The sequence below is a fragment of the Fistularia commersonii genome, chromosome 1, assembly GCF_037954325.1.
Source record: "Fistularia commersonii isolate RoL2024-O1a breed Wild chromosome 1, RoL_Fcom_v1.0, whole genome shotgun sequence".
NCBI lineage: Eukaryota > Metazoa > Chordata > Actinopteri > Syngnathiformes > Fistulariidae > Fistularia > Fistularia commersonii.
In genome coordinates, this window is record NC_141284.1 from 19,982,061 (window position 1) to 19,988,257 (window position 6,197).

The 6,197-nt window shown below is 50.3% G+C and overlaps 1 long non-coding RNA gene across 1 annotated transcript in view; it reads left to right on the forward strand.

Moving 5' to 3' along the window:
- Window positions 1–1,031: 1,031 nt before the first annotated feature.
- Window positions 1,032–6,197, forward strand: part of LOC147237758 (uncharacterized) — a 102,952-nt gene continuing 97,786 nt past the window's right edge. Inside the window, exon 1 of the long non-coding RNA XR_015106855.1 lies at window positions 1,032–1,715. This is a non-coding gene — a long non-coding RNA (uncharacterized LOC147237758). The remainder of the gene's footprint in view (window positions 1,716–6,197) is intronic.

Sequence of the window (6,197 nt, forward strand, 5' to 3'; positions counted from 1 at the left end):
CAGGTAATCTATTTGTGAGAGTGTTTTATCCATATAAATGGAATTAGGGGACGGCTCGACGACACGTATAAAAGCCGACGCCACGTGTGTATACATTTACCCCGGTGCCCGAGCCTTTGTTTCCTGATAATTGGGAATTCCGTGCAAATGTTTTGATGCTTTATTGGCGACGGAGGCGTGCAGTGGAATACACGACGGTAGCCGCGATACCGTTGTGACTCACAAACAACACACAGCTATATGGAAACAGAGAGGCCCGTGTGTTTGCTCCTGGGGTGATTTGACCACTTCCTAAATATCCCGTCAACCAACGGCCGTGCAAAGGCTTCATTTCCTACATCTCACAGCAAAAGTTGAAACCAGAGTGACAGCATGCGCACACACACTCACACACACACACACATGCACAGGCTATCTCACAGCGCTTGCAGATGGTTGGGTTCCTCTAACCCAGCTCTTTGTAGCCCTTGCACAGTGTGAGGAGGGGAAGAGATGGCTTGTGTTTTATCGGCTTCTGAACGCAGCAGTGTTGACATTGGGATGGCACCTAATTAGGTTAGGCCCAGCGCAGCGTGCATGGCTAACTAGGCTGGCCTGAGCCTCGGGCTCCACGCATCCCAAGGTGACTGCCGCACCACAGCCGGGCAGCGCTACCTCAGACCGCTAATGCATTATAATGTTATCTATCTTCTAAAAATAATGGCACAACAAACATGTCTGGCCAAGGTTATTTTTACCTCCCGTCCACATTCGTGCTGCACATTTTGGCTTGTCTGGCGCACACGCCGGATTATCCGGTCCTACGTGTTTTTTGTTGAGGGCACAAGTAAGTGTTGCATTCAAGTGTCGCCAAAACAGCCGATGTATCGAACGAGTCGTTGCGAGGCCAACGGGCTCCGGTAGAACGAAGCTGTCAATAACCCTGCTTTCCATAATGCCGGAGCTAAAGTCGTTAGCATCATGCAACTTTTATCTGGCCTTTTTCATCACGGAGGTAGAACATCAGCACGAGCACGAGCAGATGCACGGTGAGCGGAGACTTGTGAACAACCCGTTTAAGTTTCGCAAGCGTGTGTGTGTGTGTGTGTGGGTGTGTGTGTGGCCACAAGCTGTGTTTATAAGGAATCCCCCCTTCTCCGATTCTATTTCTGCTTTTATTGCCTGTTTGCCATCAGCAAAGTCAAGGGATGGTCAAGCCGGAAAGAGGATGTGGATTAGAAAAAAAAAAAAAAAGAGGATGTGTGATGGGACAATCTGATTTCTTTAACAACATGAGAATGCGGGCGTTCGGACGCGTTGCTCCCTTGCGGTCTTGCACCGGAACGTCGCTGGTGCGCGATGGACCGCACTGTCCCGGAGACCGATTAGATCGTGCGAGCAGAGGAGTGAGGGACGGCAGGAATATCATGTTCAAGTCCAGCTCCTGAGAGAGAGAGAGAGAGAGAGAGAGAGAGAGAGAGGGTGAGAAAGAGGCGAAAGAAAGGAGAGCCCTCGGCTTCATTACCATGTCAATCCGAAGGAGCAGAGCTAGAGAGGGAGGAACAGGCCGGCCAGGGCCCAGCAGTGGGGCCGGATCCATATGGTGCTGCCGGCTCTGGAATGAATAGTGAATGGAGCGGCTGGGCGCTGGGCTGCTGGAATCTGCCTCCAAGCCTTTGTGAGCAGGATGACCAAAGACAAGAGGGAGCTCTGCAGATGGCCCGGGCTATAAATAGGTAGCTAGTCTATCTCCGTGCTGTCACTCTTCTTGTCTATCTGCCTCGCAGCCCCCCCCGAACCCGCCATGCCTGTTCCACATGCCGCCGGGCCGCCGGGCCCCCGGACACCGCCGAAGACCATGTCTGCGCTCTATAGCGTCGCCACGGGGCTCTCTTACGACCTCTCTTCTCCACGCTCAACCCCCCCCTCCTCCCCCCCGGGCTTCGATTGTGTCATCGCCGCTGCAGATGCCAGAGAGGAACGGGATTCGAGTGTGTGTGTGTGTGTGAAAAGCAAAAGCGAGAGTTGCTAAGTCGCTCAAACACAAGCCGAAGACGGCCGAGGCAGCCAGCAGCCGTGTTTTCAGTCCAAACTTCTCGCAGATGGACTTTAAAGTGAGTGATAAATCCCTGTCCAGATTGAGGGTCCTTTTGTCATTAAACTAAGCCTTCGCACTGCTGTCCATCTGGCTCTGTGTGTGTGTGTGAGTGTGTGTGTGCGCGTGTGTTTATATGTGTGTGTGTATGTATACACTGGACATGATCCGGTAGCAGAGAGAACACTACAAGCCTTCCTTTTTAAGTATTGCTGACTGCAGCACACTACAAGCTAGCCTTCTGGTCCTTGGTCTAGCATGTCTTCTCACACACACACACACACACACACACACACACTCACACACACACATTCTACTCAAAGTAAACACACCTCTAAGCCTCCATGTGTTTTGTGTGTAACAGCCCCAGACTCCAAGGTGCCAGATCCATGAGCTAACTCCAAAGATAATTGTTAGGAGAAATAGATCTCAGAACCAAACCAGCGGAGATGAGGAGAGATGGTGTGTGTGTGTGTGCGCGTGTGTGTGTGATGTAACTCACCAGTAAACAGAATTGAGCAAATGATCTGGATAACTCACATCTGGACCACACAGACTAAAACATCGCTGGAGCTGTGTTAGTATTTGTGGCATTGCAAAGTATCTTGGTGGCACAGCGGAGGCCACAGGGCCCGGAGGAAGTCCTCTGTCCATGTTGGCAGTGTTTCTGGATTTGCCTGTTCGGTGGAGGAACATTTAGAGAGTGATGGAGGTAAGATCCTGGAAAGGAGAGGACTGAAGGTTAGACAGAATCCATGTATGTGAATGAGAGGGGCCAGCGTGGAACGGTGAGGCGACGCGGGTCGGAAATGGAGAAGGTGGAGGCGTTTAAGGAGCGATGGACCAACAGTCCAGAGTAACGGAGAGTTGGAGAAATGTGGAGAAGACCATCAGAAAGGTGGAGAAGATGGAGGTGGGAGGAGCCATGTGCTCTGGTTTGGAGAAGACAGGAGGCAGAGCTGGAGGCAGCAGAGATGAAGATGTTGAGGTTCCTCTTTGGGAGAGAGGAGGCTGGAGAGGATCAGGAAGGAGTCCGTCAGAGGGACAGCACTTGGTTGATGTTCTGGAGATAAAGTCACACTGAGATGGTTTGGAAATGGACAGAGGAGGGATGGTGAAGATCTGGTTTGGAGAAGTTCTAGAGGAAGAACAGGGAGGAGGTTTATGGAGATGAAGAGGACACAAAGTTAGTTGCCGGGAGAGGAGAGGGTTAAATGGAGGCAGATGAAGCTCCTGAAGGGAGCAGCTTCAGACAAAGCACAAAAAAAAAACCAAAAACCTTCTTTTCCTTTGGGCTTTTTCCTTTCAGGGGTCACCACAGTGAATCAACCTTCTCCATCTAACCCTATTCTCTGTATCTTCCTCTCTCACGCCAACGAACTTCATATCCGGCCTCACTACGTCCATAAATCTTCTCTTTGGTCTTCCTCTAAACCTCCTGCCTGGCAGCTCCAATTCCAGCATCCGTCTACCAACATATTCTCTATCCCTCCTCTGTACATGACCCAACCATCTCAGCCTGGCTTCTCTGACCTTCTCTCCATCTAACATGCTAAAAGAAAAGTAATAATAGCAATAAAAAAAAAAAAAGGATACAAAATCCCTCTATCTCTCTTGCCGGAGCCTTTCTGTGTGGAGTCTCCATGTTCTCCTCTTGTCTGTGTGAGGTTCCTCCAGTTTTCAGTTTCATGATACGAAACAAGCAAATCGGGTTGGAGCCAGAGTGCAGGGCTGTCCACGCAGCTTCACATGACGTGGTTGTTTCCTTGCGTTTCAATCGTTTTTATCGGTGTTGTTACTGTCTTCTTTTATTCTATGCCCCCATTTTAATGGCTCCATGTTTGGGCCTCCCTATTTCATGGTTTTATACACGGGCCCGTATCTTTATTTTTCATGTGACTGCAACAGATGTTCGTATGAAGGGAGCACACATGACGGATTCATGTTTGGACACTTTTCTTATTTGTGTCTTAATCGTTCTTTTGTTTAGGTGTTTTTCTAGGACCGGGACTTTCCGTACATCTGTGCTCCCTCAGGCTCATGCGCGTTTGGTCAGATGACGGTATCACGTGGTCATGTTATGGCCTTTTATCATAGTGTGGCGTTTCTTCATAAAAACGACATGTATCGTATAAAATTTAGACCCCAGCGGTCCAGGGAGAACGCTGCCTCTCGCCCAATTATCGCTGGGAAAGGCTCCGGCGTAGGATGAGCGGGGGATAACGAATGAATGAGTCAAAGTCCGAAGTCCTGAAATAAGGTCATAATTTGCTCCGGAGATGATTTTAACACCACGTGGTTCTGGATCTTTCAGTAATTCAGGTTCACCTTTCGCCGTCTCACTATGTCGCAAATTTTTAATCTGCAATATAAACACTTGAAAAACCCGTGGTATAGAGAAAAAAAGAAAATTGAAAAATCTGTATTATCAGTCTGTGATACAATTTTATTTCTATTATTTTTTTATTTTTGTATATTCATTTTTTAAATTATTCTAATGGTAAAATTGGCGTCTTCTAGGGTGGCATCATGCTCTGCATCTCCTGTGCAAAGCATGCATTCGCGTCTCAACTTGTCCACTTTAAAGCGACGTGGGATCGATACCCATTTAAGAGCGTACGAAGCCTTTATAAGAGTAAAGGAGATGCTGCAGAGCCACATCAGCACCTCCAGCCAAACCTCCGACGCTCTCCAGTCGTGTTCTGTCGGCCTTGAACCCACGTGCCGTGTCAGAGTGTGTGTGTGTGTGTGTGTGTGTGTGTGTGTGTGTGTGTGTGTGTATGTGTGTGGAGAAGAGCAGCAGGTGAATGGCGCCTGCAGCCATCTTGGACAAATGTCCGCTCCTGGAGGGGCCCGGCTCTCTGTGACCTGCACATACTGCACTTCAAGGCATCGAGCTGTGACTCCGCTCTCTACTTTAGGCTCTGGGATTTTAGCTCAATCTGGCCACCGGCCATTCCCATGACCCCCCCCCCCCCCATCTCACACACACTTAGAAAGCAGCAAGCAAATGACAGGCAGCAGGACAGAAGTTGTTTTTGTCTTTTCCTTTTTCATCCCCGCTTCCGCATATGCTCGTCCATTCTGCCTGTCTGTCGTTCTGTCATTACAGTAAATCAGAGGGCTCTCCGGCTTTATCCGAGCCTCCTTCTGGCCGAGACGGCTGCGGCAGATGTTGCAGTCTGGGACAAAATGGACCCCCCACCCCCACCCCCGCCGAGCCCAGAGCAGCTTTTCTTACCCTCCTTAATGGGGGCTCCTTGAAATGCTAATGCCGCGCCATTAGGATAGCGACGGCGGAGAACAGTGACTGAAATACCTGGAGAGGGGACTCTGCACATGGAGACAGGCAAGTGGAGAATGCATAAGCATGTGTGTGTGTGTGTGTGTGTGTGATGGCATCTCATCTGCTCAAAGTGCTGCCCCAAAAAAGAGAAAAAGAGGGTGAAAGGGGAGTGGACTTTACAGGATCAGCTGGCAACCCTCAGGTCCGACTCAAGTCATTAGAAAAGATTAACAAATCGCCCTTTGCAGCGCCACTTCCCTGACGCTGAGCATCATGTCCTCTCCTGCGGGTCGCCGCCGTAAGAGCGAGGCGTGCGCATTGTTGTTTTGCACGGAGGCGCTGTCAGAGAGAGATGAGAGGTTGCGGTCCGGGGCCGAGGGGAGGCGGCTGACGCTGCGGCTCCAGCCGGCCTCCGGCCTTGACGCAAAGCTGCAAGTGTTGTGACTTCTGTCCGGCTTACAAGAGGCTTTTTGCTCTTTTGCGATTTCTTGCCCCCCTCCTTGAGTCAACTGCTGTCTTCCCCTCTCTCTCTCTCTCTCTCTCTCTCTCTCTCTCACTCACACACACACACACACAGATTTATCGTTCTGGACACTCTTGTCCCTGTCAGCAGCTGGCGGGCTGAGTCTTGTTTGAGCTTGTGTTTGTATGAATGCTTGTGTGTGTGTGTGTGTGTGTGTGTGCGTGCACAGAGCCCCAGTAAAGCCGGCTGCTCTGCTGTGCTGGCCAGGCCATGTGGCCACTTTAAAGCTCCTTTCTGAGAGGCCTGTGTAGTTGTTAAGGAGCTCCACTACACTGGCAGTTGGCTCTGGGAATCCCTCTGCCAGCTGTAGCCTG